Source organism: Dermacentor variabilis, chromosome 6 (assembly GCF_050947875.1).
Source record: "Dermacentor variabilis isolate Ectoservices chromosome 6, ASM5094787v1, whole genome shotgun sequence".
Lineage (NCBI taxonomy): Eukaryota > Metazoa > Arthropoda > Arachnida > Ixodida > Ixodidae > Dermacentor > Dermacentor variabilis.
Genome location: NC_134573.1, coordinates 26,029,832 through 26,047,426, shown reverse-complemented (window position 1 = coordinate 26,047,426; position 17,595 = coordinate 26,029,832). Strand labels below are relative to the sequence as shown.

General features: G+C 50.2%; 1 long non-coding RNA gene across 1 annotated transcript; it reads right to left on the bottom strand.

The window, feature by feature from the left end:
• Window positions 1–8,008: 8,008 nt before the first annotated feature.
• On the bottom strand, window positions 8,009–9,237 carry LOC142584103 (uncharacterized). The gene is made up of 2 exons (XR_012828698.1): window positions 8,881–9,237; window positions 8,009–8,625 (listed from the first exon to the last, which is right to left on the bottom strand). It is a non-coding gene; the product is annotated as an uncharacterized LOC142584103 (long non-coding RNA).
• Between the last annotated feature and the right edge of the window lie 8,358 nt (window positions 9,238–17,595).

Genomic DNA, 17,595 nt, shown 5'->3' with positions numbered 1-17,595 from the left:
CTCTCGCACGAGATCTAGAGGTCACCACGTGCACACTGCGCACCCCGACCGAGGCACCAGACATAGACCCGCATTTCCTTCATCTTTGGAACGCCCGCAGAGGGTTGACACGACGATGGAAACGACAACGCCTCAACCGCAAACTTAGGAAACGTATAGATCAAATTACACGGGAATCCCTGGAGTATGCAGAGACCCCTACGAGGAATAACTGGCGAGGATTTTGCAATCGTCTTTCAGGCACATTGAGCACAGCAAAAACGTGGTCGATTCTTCGCTCACTCACAGACCCCACCACAACAAAGGGAAAAACATTTCAACTGCTGCACATCCTAATGCACGAGTACAGGGACGATGTCTCGACACTCCTCAGAGAGCTAGAGAAGCATTTCATACCCACAGGCCCGCCGCCGCAGTACCCTGACTATCCTTATGAAGGCGAGGCGAACGAATTGCTCGATGCAGACATCACATCTGACGAGGTGCGGGTGGTCCTACAAGACCTACGCCGCAACACGGCACCGGGAGCCGACCACATCCGATTCACCAGCCTTCGTAACCTCAGTGACGCGGATATTAACCACCTCACCCATATCTTCAATGATTGCTGGGGCAAGGGCATGCTTCCCCAAGCATGGCGACACGCCGACATCACACTGATCCCCAAACCGGGAAAGCCTGTTAAGGTTGAAAACTTAAGACCCATCTCCGTAACATCCTGCATTGGTAAGCTCATGGAGCATGTACTCTTGCGGCGCCTGCAGCCCTTCCTCGAAGAAAAATCATTATTTTCTAACTCTGAATTCGCATATCGAGCTCATCTGTCTGCCAAAGATGTGCTTTTACAACTGCGGGAGGAGGTCATAGGACCTCCGTCGTGCGCCCAAACGAGAGCACTCACCGCTTTAGACCTAAAAGGGGCATTCGATAATGTTGAACATGACCTCATCCTTCGCAATGCTGCACATTCGCACAGTGGCATTCGTATGTACAACTATATCCGCGCATTTCTTCGAAATCGCACAGCCACCGTAGGAATGGGACCGCATCGATCCGGTACGATTCGCCTTGTCGGACGTGGGACACCCCAGGGCTCAGTTCTTTCCCCTACTCTATTCAATATCGCGCTCCCAGGGCTCCCCCGGCTACTCGACCAGATCCCTGATGTCGCCCACGCTATTTATGCGGACGACATTATTATCTGGTCGACACGGGGTTCCGACGGAGCCATCCAGGACCGACTGCAGCAAGCAGTCGATACAGTTTCCGAGTACGCGAGAAAATGCGGCTTAAGATGTGCTCCGGCAAAGTCGGAGCTCATAATCATTCGCCCCCGGAGCCGTTCCTCTACTCCCCCTATCACTGTGCACGTGGATGGCACACCGATACCACAGGTTAATCGTGCTCGTATCCTCGGCCTACACGTCCAAGCGGATGGCAGGTCAAACTATACTGTTTCCCTTCGATCCAGACAGATTGAGCAAATTCTGGCCATGATCCGGAGGGTCTCCAACAGGCCCTCGGGCCTTCGAGAAGAGGACCTGCTGCGCTTGGTGGAGGCATGCGTGATCAGCCGACTGACACACCATCTCCCATTTCAGCGGTTGACCCAAGCGCAACAACTTCGCATAGACGCAATGATTCGAAAAGCGACGAAGCTGGCCCATGGCCTCCCGGACTATACTTCCACACACCGTCTCCTTAACTAAGGGACACATAACACACTAGGCGAGCTGCTAGAGGCACATTGAGTCAGGCAGCGCCAGCGCCTCCTACTCTCTCCTACTGGCCGCCATCTTCTCACACGGCTAGGATACTCTGTCCCACCCCTTGAGTCTGAAACCCGTCCAACGATCTTGTCGTCAGCGATACGCCAAGCACTAAGTATTCATCCATTGCGACGTAATATGCACCCCGAGCATGACAAAGGACGGCGCAAAGCCCTTGTACGATACCTTGGCCGCATGCTTGCAAACATCCCGGAGACACATCACGCACTCAAGAGGGCTATACCTCGGTAGTTTTGGATGGCGCCGAATCCCTGAGAGACTCTGCTGCAATGCACGGAACAAATGCCGCTTACGGAGAAATTCTCGGTGTTGCTCTTGCAATTCGACACGCCATCCGTGTTCCTGAGGAAGTGTATATATTGACGGACTCGCAACAGGCATGCCGGGCGTTCCATCAGGACATGTCATCCCGAGAGCGGCGCACCAAATTCTCAAACAGACACCGCAAAATACACCAACCACACCTCCCCGCATCCACTTACTCTGGACCACTGGTCATACCTCGCTGCCGGGTAACGAACGCGCACACGCGGTTGCCCGAGAAATTTCCCTCCGGGCGACTCGGCGTGGTGAGGCGACTAGTTCAGAGTGGGGGGATCCCTTGCTCCGTTACAAAGACATACTGCGTCATTATACACGCATTCGTCGCACCCACGCCGCACCACCGCCGTCCTTCTCGCGAGAGGAAGCAGTGGCATTACACCAGTTTCACTTTTCCAAATCTTGTCTCTCTGAATAAATTCTACCCACACTGTTATGCAGATCGTTGCCTTGGCTGTGGCAGCTCGCCCACAATCTTCCACGTCGCGATTGAGTGAACTGCAAACCATTTTCCTCCCTTGCCAACTCTCCTGTACCCCCTACGCAACAAAGAGCTGTGAGGCGATGCCCTCCGCGACGGACCTCCCGAGGTCCTCCGATCTGTGATACAACGGGCTCGAAACATCGCCGGAATCATCCTAGGGACCCTGAACTGAGGGTTCCTCCCACACTGCTCTCGCCGTTTAAATATTAATAATGAAGATGTTTTTATTCTCTCTCTTTACTCTATGTTGATAAAGCTTGTTTATTGCACTTTGACGTCTCGCGTTATTTAACTTGCGGTGAAGTGACATGTTTAAGCAGCCATGTAAGCCCGAAAGTTGGGTTTCGGTCGTGAGCCATTCGGAACACGTCTGCATCGAAATGGGAGCTGCATTATGCTGCGGCTGACAACGGCAATAACGGTGAGTTGTTTAACACCGCTGCTTGAATCGTTGTATAATATCCGTCTCATTAACTTACAGGCGGGGACAAGTTAACGAACTAGATCCTGCATTACATATGGGCAGTCAGGATCCTCAGTTGCTGTTTTCTAAAACCTTTACTTGCGAGGCTGACGTTATACACACACAATCAGGAAAGAAAGAGCGATATCGGAACGCGCGTCTCATTTTTCATCTTATTGTAGCTGTAGCCATAGGTGACTGATTAGCCTTATCAATATACATATAAAACTTTTTTGAGTCCGCGGGCAACTTCTTTCGTCCACAAAACCAAATAATCCTTTGGTAAAATGAAGCGAAAGTACACAATTTAATGTATTATACAGTTGCAAGCATGATAATTCACCCATAGTTCTTAGTTGTTGGTTTCAAATGTTCTTGCTGTTCAGTTTGGTTTACCATAGGGCACTTATTTTTACTGTAGTGAAGCGGTGCATCACGTTCGTGGAGAAAAATAATGCATCAGTTCTAATAGCTTCATGACTTTCATGCATTTGCTTGTGGAAGCAGCAGTGTGATCTCTAGTGTATGAATGAACGCACAAATGTTCTCATTTGTGATCTTAATAATACTTAAGCTGTTAACATGCATTGTACTTAGGCAGACATCAATTTTATGGACAATAGTAATATTTATTTAACATGCTGCTTCAGCACCCTAGAACAGACAGTGTACATTTGCATGTGTTCTGTAGTCGCAAACCATTACAATATATATGTCACACCTATTTGCATTTCATATTGCAAAATTGTGCTTTTTTCAATTTATGATTCAGTCAAAATTTGTTCCAGACATGCAGTAATGAGGACGTCACCACTATAAAGCAACACACTCCACGCACTAAACAGAAGCTACTGCCTGCTACAACAAGGCCAGTGTGTTGACTTTGGCTGCTACTACAAGGTAAACAACACCTGGTTCAGAAATAAATATGCTTGATATATGCTGTATTGGCTTGTTAGTCTTGAGATAAGTCATTTGTTTGCAGCAGATATGAATGTGTGTTCATATTTATGGTTCAGTATAATTGGTTCGACTATAAAAGAAAACGCTACACGAGTTTGTCTAATCTGTGCTGTATCTCATGTGTCACTGTTCTGCCCCAATAGAGTCTATGCCAAGCGCATCTTGGTCAGCACAGGAGCTCTGTCTACACCAACAGGAAGGGGCTGGAGCCGAATTTGCAAGGCTTTTACACCACGAACAAAGAAGCGCATGCACAAGAATTTGGAGGAGATATCAAGTCTGCAGAGGACTGTGTCAATACTGAAAAGAGCTTCAGCCACCATTCCACCAGCACGGACATTTGGCTGAGTCATCCAGGTAACTCAAAAGGGACTTTCTAGAAATTCTTCCTCTTCAGATGCACCTGCAACTTCTGACCAAGCACGGACGACGCTGACCAAAAGAGCTCCGTCAGTTTGCCCTTACTCAGCTTCCTGGCCATGTCAATTCCATGTGTGCCAAGTGTAATTTTTTTCTATAAATGCAAGCTTTTTCATTGCCCATTCTCGTTGGAGATCATTCATCCTCATCCAAACATAAAGGTCAACCGATTCTTCGCTGATACTTAATACCAGTCACTGTCTAGTAACCTAAAATACCTGTAGCAGTATCTTCTAGTGTATGTTGTCATGCGCAATTCTTCTCCTGAAATAGCTGATGCAGCATCGGCATGTGTCTTGCATTAACCATGCACAATTTTACTTTTCTTGATGTTTTTAGCCTTCAATGCTTGCAGAACAGAGTGGCTTCTCTCTTGAATGAAAGCTTTCTCATTTTCCATATTCCCAATCTCGTTGATGAGTGCTGTTCTTCCTCGATAGCCTGGGTCTTTGCGCAAGCTACACTGAAGTGATTGATTGCAGAATGTGGTTTTGCTGCCCCACATGGTTTTGGCAGCCGTGTTACGTTTCTCGGATATTGGAGCCTGATTTGCTCCTGCTGTACGCACAGCGACATAGACTCCCAGTATACACGCACCGTTACTGGTGCTCCCCGTTCGTTCTTTCCTGCTGCAGCCATGGGCAAATTGTGCTTGTGGCCTACCGCGGCCATGATTTGCTCAAAATAGAGACCGGCATACGTGCTTACATGGTTCGAAGTGTATGAAGTTGATAGCCGTATGGGTGGAAAGGCCCGCAAAAATGGCTGCCGAAGGTGATGCCCACAAAAGCGACTTGTCCACATTGAGACAAAGTGGGACACAAAGTATGAGCCACACATGAGCGGCCCTCGAAAGAAAAAAAGACGTGCAGGTTGAAAAAAAGTTAATGCTAAAATACCGGGTAGTCCATGTCGCTGTGGTGGTTGCGGCTGCAGATGCCTGCGTTACCTGATTGCTTCGCAATGGAAGTTGCTCATCTTCAACGGCAACTGTCGGTTCAAACAGGTGCGACGCTCTATCCAATCTGTTTGTACTGCTGGTTGCCGCTCGTAACCAGACACAACGCCAACTCATCAAATGTCGCCGGTGGTCGACGTGATCGCTGCGAGCAGGGATCCCCCAGCTATCGCTTTCGAGTATACAATCACGATTTCGCGTCTTCTCATCTGCCGCGTCGGAGGCCATCTGTTGCGCTGCGCAAGCGAGATTGGCCGAGTACGCGTCCTGCGCCGAGTCGCGCGAAAGTGATCGTATCCCTGAATGCAACAATATATTTTCAAGCTGGCAACGCATAAATGGGCCGACTACGCCGAGCGCGCGCCGGCCTCGACGGGCGCTGCCATGCTGGTAGCATGTTTACATTTGGCCAGCTGTACCGGCGTTCGATTTTGCAAACTTCGGGCAGGTTCGGGTTGTCTTGGGGTCCCAGCCCATGTGACTTCCTGTCAGAACCGGAACTAACTGGCTGCCATCTAGCTGCCAGCGGGCTGCCAGAACTCCGAAAATCGAAGAGGCTCACTGTCTACTTCGCACAGCGATAACGGATAACTGATAACAAAGGCGCGGGCACTAAGCGGCTGTCACTTTCCCATGCATGCGCAAAGCGATAATCTGATGCGGGTTCCCAGCCGCTAAAGCAACATGTTTTCCTTTCCAAAAGGAGTGCCTGGATCTTGGGCGTGCGAATTTGTAACCAATGGCAAGAAAACCTATGCATATGGTCATTTTGATGTTATTACCATTTCATCGCCGCTCAGATATTCTCAACAGTGGAGTACGGTATTGGCGGCGAGGAGTTACGGAGTCGCCATCTATCGGAAGCGCCTCGCTGGCGTAGTATGAGGGATCACGCGGCGCGCTCCTCATAGGTTTTGCTGTCAGCGCTCACTGAAAACACCACACGCGAGCTCTCCCGGACATTTCTGTAAGTACTTTCGAAACGAGAAACGTGTTTTACTGTCTAAATAATAATCTTGGGCAAACTGAAAGCACACAATCGTTTACAGACGCTATCGCTTTACCGAATACGTACAGTGAACGCCACTGCGCGCGGTCGCCGCGATGAAGTCTCCCGAACAGGCTTCTTGCGTGAAAGGTAGGTAAACGCTGAGAGCAACCTATGTGAAATATGTTCTTATAGTGTTTGTATAACTAAATGGAGCGTGATAGAACGAAGCCTCAATGCAGGGATCGCGCAGATTCGCAGCGACCGACTGCGCGTCTGCATGCTTGTCCGCGCACTGTTTCGCTTTCTCCGCACGCGCGTTTTCGCACCGTGCCATGGGCTTTAGTCCGCAGGATATCAGCATTTGACAGTATACAAGCAACCATTGTTGCGTGGGCGCTATCAGAGCTGTTGAAAAGTAATTTCATTGTAGAGACTTCGACGCCTACAGGGACTGTGATGTGCCGTCGCGACGATTCAATCTTTTTTTTCTTCTAAATTCTTTGACCTTTCAATATTATTTCTCTGGTTGCGTCGTACTGTATGTTTATTGGTGTTCTCAGCGTGCAATTTCCCGCTGCTCCTTTTTTTGTAATCCAGTGCTTTAATTCATAACACAAACATGACCATATGCCACGCTTTTTTTTAATTTCCTTCTTACCGCTCCCTTTCCACTCCAGTAAACTTGCCAGTATCTATAGCATCGACAAGTTCATAGACCAAACTGTCATGACATTAGTCGGGCAGCGGACTCGGGCGAGCGTCTCAGTGCGCGTTTTCCGAACACCGCAGACCCGGCGCCGCAGCACAAATCTTCCTCGCGTCTATGCTTGCTGCATACCCGAGTTGTAGCCGATGACTGTTTGCCAGTTTTATGTTTCGCGAGCCAAGCTTCACGCCGCTTCTTGTCCTGCGGTTACATGTGAATCACCGGCCTCCGTTACGTGCGTCCGGTCCTGCGGCACCGAGCAGTAGCCTACCATGTTGCGCGCCTTCAAAGGCAGCCACTACATATTGTAGTGCTTTCAAGCGTTGTAAAGGAGACACTCGAAGCGGGAAAATTTCGCCACTAAATGAGGACCGCAGCGTACGAGGGAATTTAAACTCGTTTTCAGCTCGCTTCGGCGCTCCCGAAGCAGCCGACGCGGCCGCTATGTCCACGTGATCCCTCCTAGCACGTCACGACGACGGTGGCGCCAGCTTTTCCAGTGGTGGAGCTCGAGGCCAATACCTTATAATTGCAGATCGACTTTCCGGGTGCGAAAAGAAAATAATAAAATTACGTTTTAAAATAACCTTTACCAGTGGTTTCATCGAGGTGGCGCCTTCAACAGTCATGCACTACTACAACTAAAGATACGTTTTGACATCTCGAGGAATGCCATTGCTGCTTCTCTCAATATTTCGCATTGTAGTGGCCTCAGTTGTGTGAAAAATTGACCATAAGCTAAGTCTGCAAAGACGCTCACGTTTTTCGTTCTCTTATGTGTGAATATATTTTATATATACAGATATGTTTTCAAGTAAAACACTACTGACTAGTTTGCGTGCATATATGTCAAAGACAAAACACAAGCACTGCACAGTTTGCGGTTAGGAGAATCATTTTATTGAGAGTGGGGGAGAAAGAAGAATTTAGCAAAAATCAACTGCTACTCGCACTACAGTGAGAACTGTGGAAAGCATCCTGCACTTAAGGTAACTGTGAACATTTTCGCCTGCTTCTAGTAGCGAGTAGCACAGCCTTTTAGGCGAATGACATCAGCCATCCTCTTCGGTAAAGAAGAGTAGAGGGAGGCAACAAATGCGCCATCTTCACGGAGCCGCTCCCATTCTTCTTGCACCGCTTGCCAAAGGCCGTCAGCATTCGTACTTTGAAGCGGACGCCGCACCAAGCGTTGCTTCATCCGCCCCCAAACATTCTCTATAATATTCAGGTCAGGACTTTTTGGAGCCCACTGCAGGACCTCTACACTTTCGTCTTCCAGCAGCTCCTTGACACGGCGAGACGTGTGTATAGGGGAAAGGTCCTGTTGAAAGATGAAACTGCCGTTGGGAAAGGGTCCTTGGCGAGCGTAAGGCAGCATAACGTCCTTTAGAAGTTCGCTGTAACGGGCGGATGTCAAGTGGCCCTCGATACGGACCAGCGGTCCCAGTCCGAGATGCGAGAGGGCTCCCCAGGTATTTACTGTTGTGCGGCCGCTTGCGGCTACGCTTTGAATATTGGTCGGATGGTGCCTGCAAATAAAGAGTGCGCGCACGGACAATAAGCACAAATGTGCAAAGAGGATATAAAGCTTCTTGAATGAGACTGGCGAACACTAAACTCATTCTAGCATTTGCAGCTGAAGATTTCAATTTCGAGCTGCAGTCGACATCGTTAATTAAGAAGCCATTGATTGCGTGAAGCTTTTCTCCTCTTCCTCCTCCTACATTTAGGATAATTCTATTGAGACTACTCAACGGGAAATAAAATACAAATGCAAGCATCACCTCTCGTTTTCTAGCCGCCAGACTTTCTTCCTTTGGGCTTGTTTGGTGCAAAAGGTGGATTCATCTGTAAATATTACTCTTAATTTTCCACTCCTCAGACGTCCAGGACGCGTGTTGTTCTGCAAACTGGAGTCGCTTGGTCTTGTGCGTACTGTTGAGGAAGGGCTTCTGTGCGGCGACGCGACTGTGCAAGCCCGCTTCTTTCAGCCGGTTCCGCACAGTGGCTGGGTGGGCATTGACTCCGGTATTTTCCATGATTTCATTCGCTGTCTGAAAAGGATCGTCTGCCACAGCAGCAATGATCAATTGATCCTCCTCTTCCGTCGTTGCTCTTGGTCGGCGCCGGTGTGGAGCATCGCCGATTCTTCCTTCTGTCTTATAGGATTGACATATTCTGTTGAAAGTCTTGAGCGGTCGGCCGGTCATGGCCGCAATAGACCGTTGGCTGTATTCTTTCAACGCTAGGTCAATGATGTGCCGTCGCTCTTCGTCGGGTACACGCGCCATGGTGTGGCTCCCGAAGAAGTGAAAGAAAACCGCTCAAGGAATGTTTTTATACGCAAAACTGTATCAGCGTTATCAAAGCATGTGTGTTTTATTTTATGATCAAGAAATTCAACCAATCACAAACGTCTCATTCAGCGAGCGACGCAGAGCTCTTCTTTCGGCCGTTTTTAGCTGCACGGGCCCTTTCGCTCGGTTACACCGGGAACGCCGACGGCGGCGCGGTTAAACCAAAGGACGGGCGCATGAGAGCTGCGCTGTAAACAAAAGCACAAAAACTCCAGAGTTGGACAGCACGTCAGTATTCTTATCGTTACTAGCTCGGCATGTAGGGTTCATATCAGTGCACCTTTCTTGACTAGTTATCACCACGTGTTGCAGATAGCTAACGCAGCAGATTGCGGGTCTAGAAGGGACAACAGACCGCATTGGTGGCAGGGAGTGCATCCGCTAATCTAACAGCCTTAGCCGCGAATATCTCGTTCGCGAAATTACTGCCAGCGAGCGCTAGACTGCGCTGATTGTACAGTTCGGCACGCTTTCCCGTGTTCACGCTCATAAATTTTACGACTGTACTCTAAGAGACCCGTGTACGTGAATGCTCACTGTTGCAGTATAGTTCGTAGCCAATGTACTGCCACGTGAACTCGTTTATCTTTTACGGGTGGGCGCTTTTAACATCTAAGAAATGTTATCGCTCAGCGCAGGACGCGTCTACATGTATCGGAAGTTTCTAGAATGTTATCGATGCTTCTATCCGCTGTCTGTTGTCGCCGAACCTGGTGTAATCTGATTGCATGTATGCGCGACACGAAGGGTGTAGAACTTTGTGGTCCCAGCGGTTACTCTGGAACATTCGACGACTGATCTATAAAAGCCGACGCGCTTGACCTGCTGATCAGATTTTGACGATGGCCGACTGTGTTCGCCGTTGTCGCCGTTCTTTAAGTGTAGCCTGTTCTTGTGGGCACAGGTTCGCCCAATAAAAGTTTCGTCTTTCCTCTGGACTAGGACGCCACCGACGCCTAGGCTACTGGCGTCAGCGTGGATGCGTGGATTTCGGTATCGGCGTCCTTGTCGAAGTGTGAAAGTACCGCCGCCGACTGCATGCGTCGTTTTGAGTTTTTGAAATGCGTCTGCCTGCGGCGTTTCCCACTTGAACTCGACATCACATTTGGTTAGATGTGTTAGCGCCTCCACGATGCGTGAAAAGTCCATGACAAAGTGCCTATAGTAGGCACACATGCCAAGGAATCTGCGCACTGCCTTTTTATCGATGGGCTGCGGGAACTTTGCGATGGCAGCTGTCTTCTGCGGGTCGGGGCGGACTCCATCCAGACTTGCTGATGACGTGGCCTAGGAACAGAAGTTCATCGTAAGCGAAGCGGCACTTTTCTGGCTTCAGAGTAAGCCCTGATGACTTGATGGCCTCTAGTACTGCCCCAAGACGCCTAAGGTGATCGGCGAAATTTCTGGAGAAGACGACGACGTCATCCAAGTAAACAAGACAGGCCTGCCACTTCAATCCCGCTAAAACCGTGTCCATCACGCGTTGGAACGTTGCAGGCGCCGAGCACAGTCCGAATGGCATGACCTTGAACTCGTAGAGGCCGTCTGGCGTGAAGGCGGTCTTTTCGCGCTCCCTGTCATCGACTTCTATTTGCCAGTAGCCAGACTTGAGGTCCATCGACGAGAAGTATTTAGCGTTGCAGATACGATCCAATGCGTCGTCTATCCGTGGGAGGGGGTACACGTCCTTTTTCGTGATCTTGTTCAGTCGATGATAATCGATGCAGAAACGTAGGGTTCCGTCCTTTTTCTTCACTAAGACAACGTGAGACGCCCACGGGCTTTTCAACGGCTGGATGATGTCGTCGCACATCGTTTCGTCAACTTGTTGTCTTATAGCTTCGCGTTCTCGCGTCGAAACTCGGTAAGGGCTTTGGCGGAGTGGTCGAGTGCACTCTTTGGTTATTATGCGATGCTTTGCGACTGGTGTTTGTTGAGTTCTTGATGACGTCGAAAAGCAGTCTGTATCGTCGAAGCAGACTTCTGAGCTGTTGCTGCTTAATCACGGGGAGACTTGGATTAAAACACGTTGTGGGGCTAGTTGGTGCATAGCTTTCGATAGAATAAGCGCCAAAATTGACGGCACACAAGAAGAAATACAGACAGGACAAGGCGCTTCTTGCAACTGTCAGTTGCAAGAAGTTGCAAGAAGCGCCTTGTCCTGTCTGTATTTCTTCTTGTGTGCCGTCAATTTTGGCGCTTATTCTATCGAAAGGAGACTTGGATTTATGTCGAAGTCTGGCTCGGGAACTAGGGTCGTCGGGGTAGATGCGACAGAATCCCAGAGGACAAACGCATTGCTGGTCTCGAGAATTTCCTCGATGTACGCGATCGTCGTGCCCTTGTTGATGGGCTTGAACTCCTGGCTGAAATTTGTCAGCAAGACTTCAGTTTTCTCTCCGTGCAGTCGAGCGATCCCTCTTGAGACGCAAATTTCACGGTCTAGCAGTAGGCGTTTGTCACACTCGATGGCGCCTTCTACGTCGGCAGGTGTTTTGGTGCCGACGGAAATGGCAATGCTGGAGCGAGGCGGGATGCTCACTTGACTTTCGAGCATGCCTAAGGCATGGTGACTACGAGAGCTCTCCGGCGGTATCGCTCGATCTTCCGACAGCGTTATCGACTGCGACTTAAGGTCGATGATTGCGCCGTGTTGGTTCAGGAAGTCCATGCCGAGAATGAGGTCTCGTGAACCCTGTTGGAGGATAACGAAGGTGGCAGGGTAAGTCGGGTCATGAATGGTAATTCTTGCCGTGCAGATTCCAGTCGGCGTTATGAGGTGTCCTCCAGCGGTCCGAATTGACGGGCCTTCCCATGCATTCTTAACTTTCTGCAACTGGGCGGCGATGGGTCCACTCATGACGGAGTAACCGGCTCCTGTGTCTACTAAGGCGGTGACTGCGTGGCGGTCGAGAAGCACGTCGAGGTCGGTGGTTCTTTGTCTTGCGTTACAGTTAGTCCTTGGTGTCGGATCACGGCTGCGTCGCGTTGACCTGTCGCTGGTACGTAGCGTCGTCAGGTGGTCCTTCGTTTGCGTATTCTTTGCTTCCAGACTTCATCGGGACGGCGGCGTATCGTTATATCGTCGAGGTAGTCTCTTCGTAAACGGCGGAGGATCTTTGTCAGTTCGACGGGCAGCAACCGCACCTCCATCGATTGCTGCTTTTAGTTTTCCGGATATGGGCTCACGGACCGGCCCCTGGCGGGGCCAGTGTATGGACGGCGCTGCTGCGGTAGGTAGCGGCCTGGTGAAGGCGAACGGGACGGTCCTTGAGGGCTCCACTGAGTAGCGGCGAGGTAGTCGGCGATGTCACGAGGGCGTTCACCATCCCTCGGGCGAGCTGCGTTGACGGCGAAGCCTCGCAATCCCAGGTCGCGGTATGGGCATTGGCGTTACACATGGCCGGCTTCGCCGCAGTGGTAGTAGTGCGGGTGGTGGTCGGGGGCTTGCCAAATGTCCGTCTTCCTCGCGTAGGTGGGCTGGGTGACGGGTGGGTGTGCTGGCGGCGGACGACGGAATTGGGGCGTTACAGGGCCCTGGCGCGGTCGCGGAGGGAGGACCTTGACTGCGTGCGACGGCGGCCACAGGACAACTGCCTACCACGCGCAGATGAATGGTCTCGCGGAGCGCCTGAGCAAAACCATCACCGACATGCTAGCGATGTACGTCGACGTCGAGCACAAGACGTAAGACGCCGTCATGCCATACGTAATCTTTGCTTACAACACGGCGATGCAAGAAACAACATTAAAAAAAATTAAATTATGGGGTTTTACGTGCCAAAACCACTTTCTGATTATGAGGCACGCCGTATGAGGCACGCCTCCGGAAATTTTGACCACCTGGGGTACTTTAACGTGCACCTAAATCTAAGTACACGGGTGTTTCCGCATTTCGCCCCCATCGAAATGCGGCCGCCGTGGCCGGGATTCGATCCCGCGACCTCGTGCTCAGCAGCCTAACACCATAGCCACTGAGCAACCACGGCGGGTGCAGGAAACAACATAGATCCCACCGTTTAAGCTGCTTTGCGGCAGGAATCCGACGACTACTCAACTTCGGACGTCATGCTGCCGCACGTCTGCGACAAAGAGAACCTCGACGTCGCCACCTATCTCTGCGCGCCGAAGAAGCCCGACAGCTCGCCCGCCTGCGGATCAAGAACCAACAGAGGACTGACAGCCGACACTACAACCTTCAACGACGCTATGTCGAGTACCAGCCCGGCGACTGCGTTTGGGTTTGGACCCCTATACGCCGACCAGGACTGAGCGGGAAGCTTTTACGCCGCTATTTCCGACCATTCAAGATCATCCGACGTATTGGCGCGCTGGACTATGAGGTCGTGCCAGACGGCATTTCGCATTCACAGCGACGCCGCGCACGATCTGAAGTGGTCCGAGTGGTGCGTCTTAAACCCTTTCACGGACGCTGACGAACTTCCTTATTTTGTTGTTTTCTTTGCTACGAGTGTTTTTCTTTATTATTACTTTCATTTGTTCGCAGCATCGGGTCGATGCTCTTTAAGAGGGGGTATTGACACGTGTACTTGTCTTTAGCAGGCGACATGTTTCACCGCCGAACAAATGTTATCGCACAGTGCAGGACGCGCTTGCATGTGTCGGAAGTTTCTGGAATGTTATCGATGGTTCCATCTGCTGTCTGTTGTCGGCGAACCTTGTGTAATCTGATTGCATGCATGCGCGACGCGAATGGCGTAGAACTTTGTGGAAGGCACGCGGGCCTCGGCGGTTACTCTGGAACATTCGACGACTGATCTAAAAACCCGACGCGCTTGACTCGCTGATCAGATTTTTGCCGAATGCGTTCGCCGCTATAGTTCTTTTGAGTGTAGCCTGCTTTTAAGGGCACAGGTTCGCCCAATAAATGTTTCGTCTATCACAGTATTGCTACTGTGTTCTTTATACGTCACTACCACGTGGCCGTATAATGTATATGTTGTCTGAACCCTATGCGATGATTTATTGCTGTTTAATTGCGCGGTTATCTCACTTGGTTACGGTCGCCGTGTTATGCTTCTCTGATGTGGCGGCCTGGTCAGTTGCATTGGAAAGCAGTCAATCGAGGTAAGCATCTGCTCCTGCAGTCTGCACAGCAACACAGACTCCCAATTTACACACACCGTGATTCGTGCTCCCCGTTCGCCCTTTTCTGCTGCAGCCATGGGCAAATTGTGCTGTGACCTTTCTCGGCTGCGATTAAGCACAAACGGAGACGAGCATATGTGCTTACATGGTCCGACGTGTATTAAGTTGATAGCCAGACGGGTGGAAAGGCCCGCAAAAGTGGCTTCCGAAGGTGATGCCCACGAAAGCGACTTGTCCATATTGAGACACCAAGTGTGGGCCACACATTAGCGGCCCCCGAAAGAAAAGAAACATGCAGGTTGGAAAGGAGTTAACGCTAAAATGCCGGGTAGTTCACGTTGCTGTGTTGGCTGCGGCAGGAGATGCCTGCGTCACCCGGTAGCATCGCAATGCAAGTTGCTCATCTTTAACGGCGACTGCCGCTGGAGACAGGTGGGACACCCTCTCCAATCTGCTTGCGCCGCTGGTTGTCGCTCGTTACCAAACCGCCTTGCGCGACGACGACGGTGACGCGTTTACGAGCTCGCGTCAATGATTCCAGCGTATCTCGACATGCGAATTTTATCTCTGCGATTGCACGAGAATGTACACTGCTTGTCTTCTGCCAATAAATTCGCACGTTCTGCTCACTCACTTGTGGCTTGTTTGTATTGGCGTCAGCAGAGGCTGTTTGGTCTCCTGGCAATTAGAATGCACCAGCTATGCGGCAGCCAAGGCATTCAGGCATGCCGCATAGCCGGCAAGGCAAGCACGGCGCGTAGCAGCGTACGCTACCGGCAAAAAGCGGCCGCCCATATTGGATTTTGCTCTAAAAAGAAAAAAAAACGGGCTTCTACTGGATGGATGGATGGATGTTATGAGCGCCCCCTTTGGAACTGGGCGGTGGGTTGCGCCACCAAGCTCTTGCTATTATACTGCGTAATGTCCTACTATGGTGTTCTAGAAGGGGGTAGTGGGCTCAGGAGCCGGAGCGCCCTATGCATTGCAGCGAGGCGGCGAGTGTGGACGGCAGGCGGATTTCGGTGGCGGCGCTGTAGTCACGTGGGCTGGCTCCCTCCGCTGCTTCGCCATAGAATAAAGTGCTTCGCGCGCTTGTTCATGCGGGCTTGATTCGCGACGTTGACTGTTTTTTGGTGTTTTAACCTACCGTTCGAGTCTGTTTCGCGCGCAGTCGGCCGAACACGTGAGCAGTAGGAAGGTCGAAACGTCAACGGCAGCGACCCTGCTTCGCTCCCGGCTGTGAAACAGGATATAAGTGGAAAAAAGGAAAGCAGCTGTCTTTCACCGCGCCGAAAGATGAATAAACACGGCGAATTTGGGAACGCAACTTGCACCGCCAAGACAAAAAAACTCGACGAAACATGTGCGGTTTGTGTGCGAAACACGCTAAAAGAATAGGTGGATTTTTAAGCGATTCAACTGCAGATGGCCTAAGGGTGACGATATCTAGCACATTATCACTGCTGGATTACCTTGTCAGCCAGGGATTTAGGTATGTTATGACATACAGGTTAAGCCAGGATTCGCTGGAAAACTTTTTCGGTATAGTCAGGCAATCATGTGGGTCTAATGTCCATCCAACACCAACGCAGTTTCTAATTGTCGTTAATTGCCTATCCTTTTATAACCTTGCGAAAATAGTACGCTCAGGCAATGCTGACCTTAATGGAGCTAGTGGCGAAATGAGTTCTCTCCTGATGCGCAAGATGCTCCAGCTCAATAAGCCAGGGCTGCTGCAATCGACCATCTCATTGAGGAAGGAAACCTAGCTTAAGCCAAGCGCATGTTTCGTAGTATTCCTGCTGAGCACAGAGAGTTGGTGGAGCAGAAGAGCGACGACCGTCTAATACATTACATGGCAGGATATGTTGCTCGAAAGTTACTGAAGTGTTATGACTGCATGACTTGCAAGGCCTTTAATTCTTATGAAAACCCCCAATACGGAAAGCAGAAACTCTGAGTTCACTGTGACATGCGACAAGGGAGGGTTGTTATATCCTTCGCTGGAGCTTTTCAGGGCAGCGAAGAAGTTGGAGGACACCTTCACTGTGTTCTTCAGCCGAGAGAAACTATGCAGCGACAGCATAGTGGATGTAATGTTGCTAGTGAAGGAGAACTTCGGCTATGCCTTAGGCTGCAGCCAGCACTAAGATGCGCTCACAACAGAGTTGACCAAGTTCTACGTGCTGACCAGGCTGCACTTCTATATAAAATGGATCAACCAATCGCGACAGGAACGGCGTAAAAAGAAATTGCACGCGAAGATAAGCCGTTCCTCATAGTGCCTCTCTCGTAGCAGCCATGCACTTTGAGAAAGGAGTAGCTGCCCATCTTTTGTACCAATAAACAGTTGTTTGTGGCTACCACGAGTTCCCTTTAATTTGCTGTGTTACGAAATTTCGCTATCCCTGGTAACCACTACGACCGCATAATAGTGGAATCACCATAGGATTAACTCCCTAGCTTTTAGTGGATATATGCTTTCGTAAACAAAATCGCAGTTAAAGGAATAAAACCTCATCATATCTGCCCTCTGTTCCGAATGTGTTAGTACACGCGCCGCAATTGTTTGGCTCACTTGAACTTGTGAATGCAATTGGGTCCTGACCTGTATAAAAAGTGTTAATGGCAAATGAATTAAGCAATTTACCCATTCACATATATATTTACCTCTTCTGCGGTGTTCGCGAGCTTTTAGTTTAGAAATCAGTCGCATCGTTGTGCGGCCGTTAGTCTGCACTCGTTGGGTCGGCTTTATTTTCACGTAAGCTTGAAGAACGTCCGTCTTTCCACCTTTCTCTGTGCCTTGTCTTACTTTCAGTTGAAGTTTTCAGAAAACATGCTACGGTGCTGCGCGCTTTCTTTTTTCGGCGTGACACGAAGCGCACACGGCTTTCTCTACGTTGAAAATTCTCAGTTCGCGTTCCGTACAGTTCATGCTTTAGTGGCGCCATCTGGCGGCGTCGACGTGAGATGCCACACCCGCGGGCTCTCCCTGACCCCACTACCCCCTTCTAGTTCACTATAGTCCTA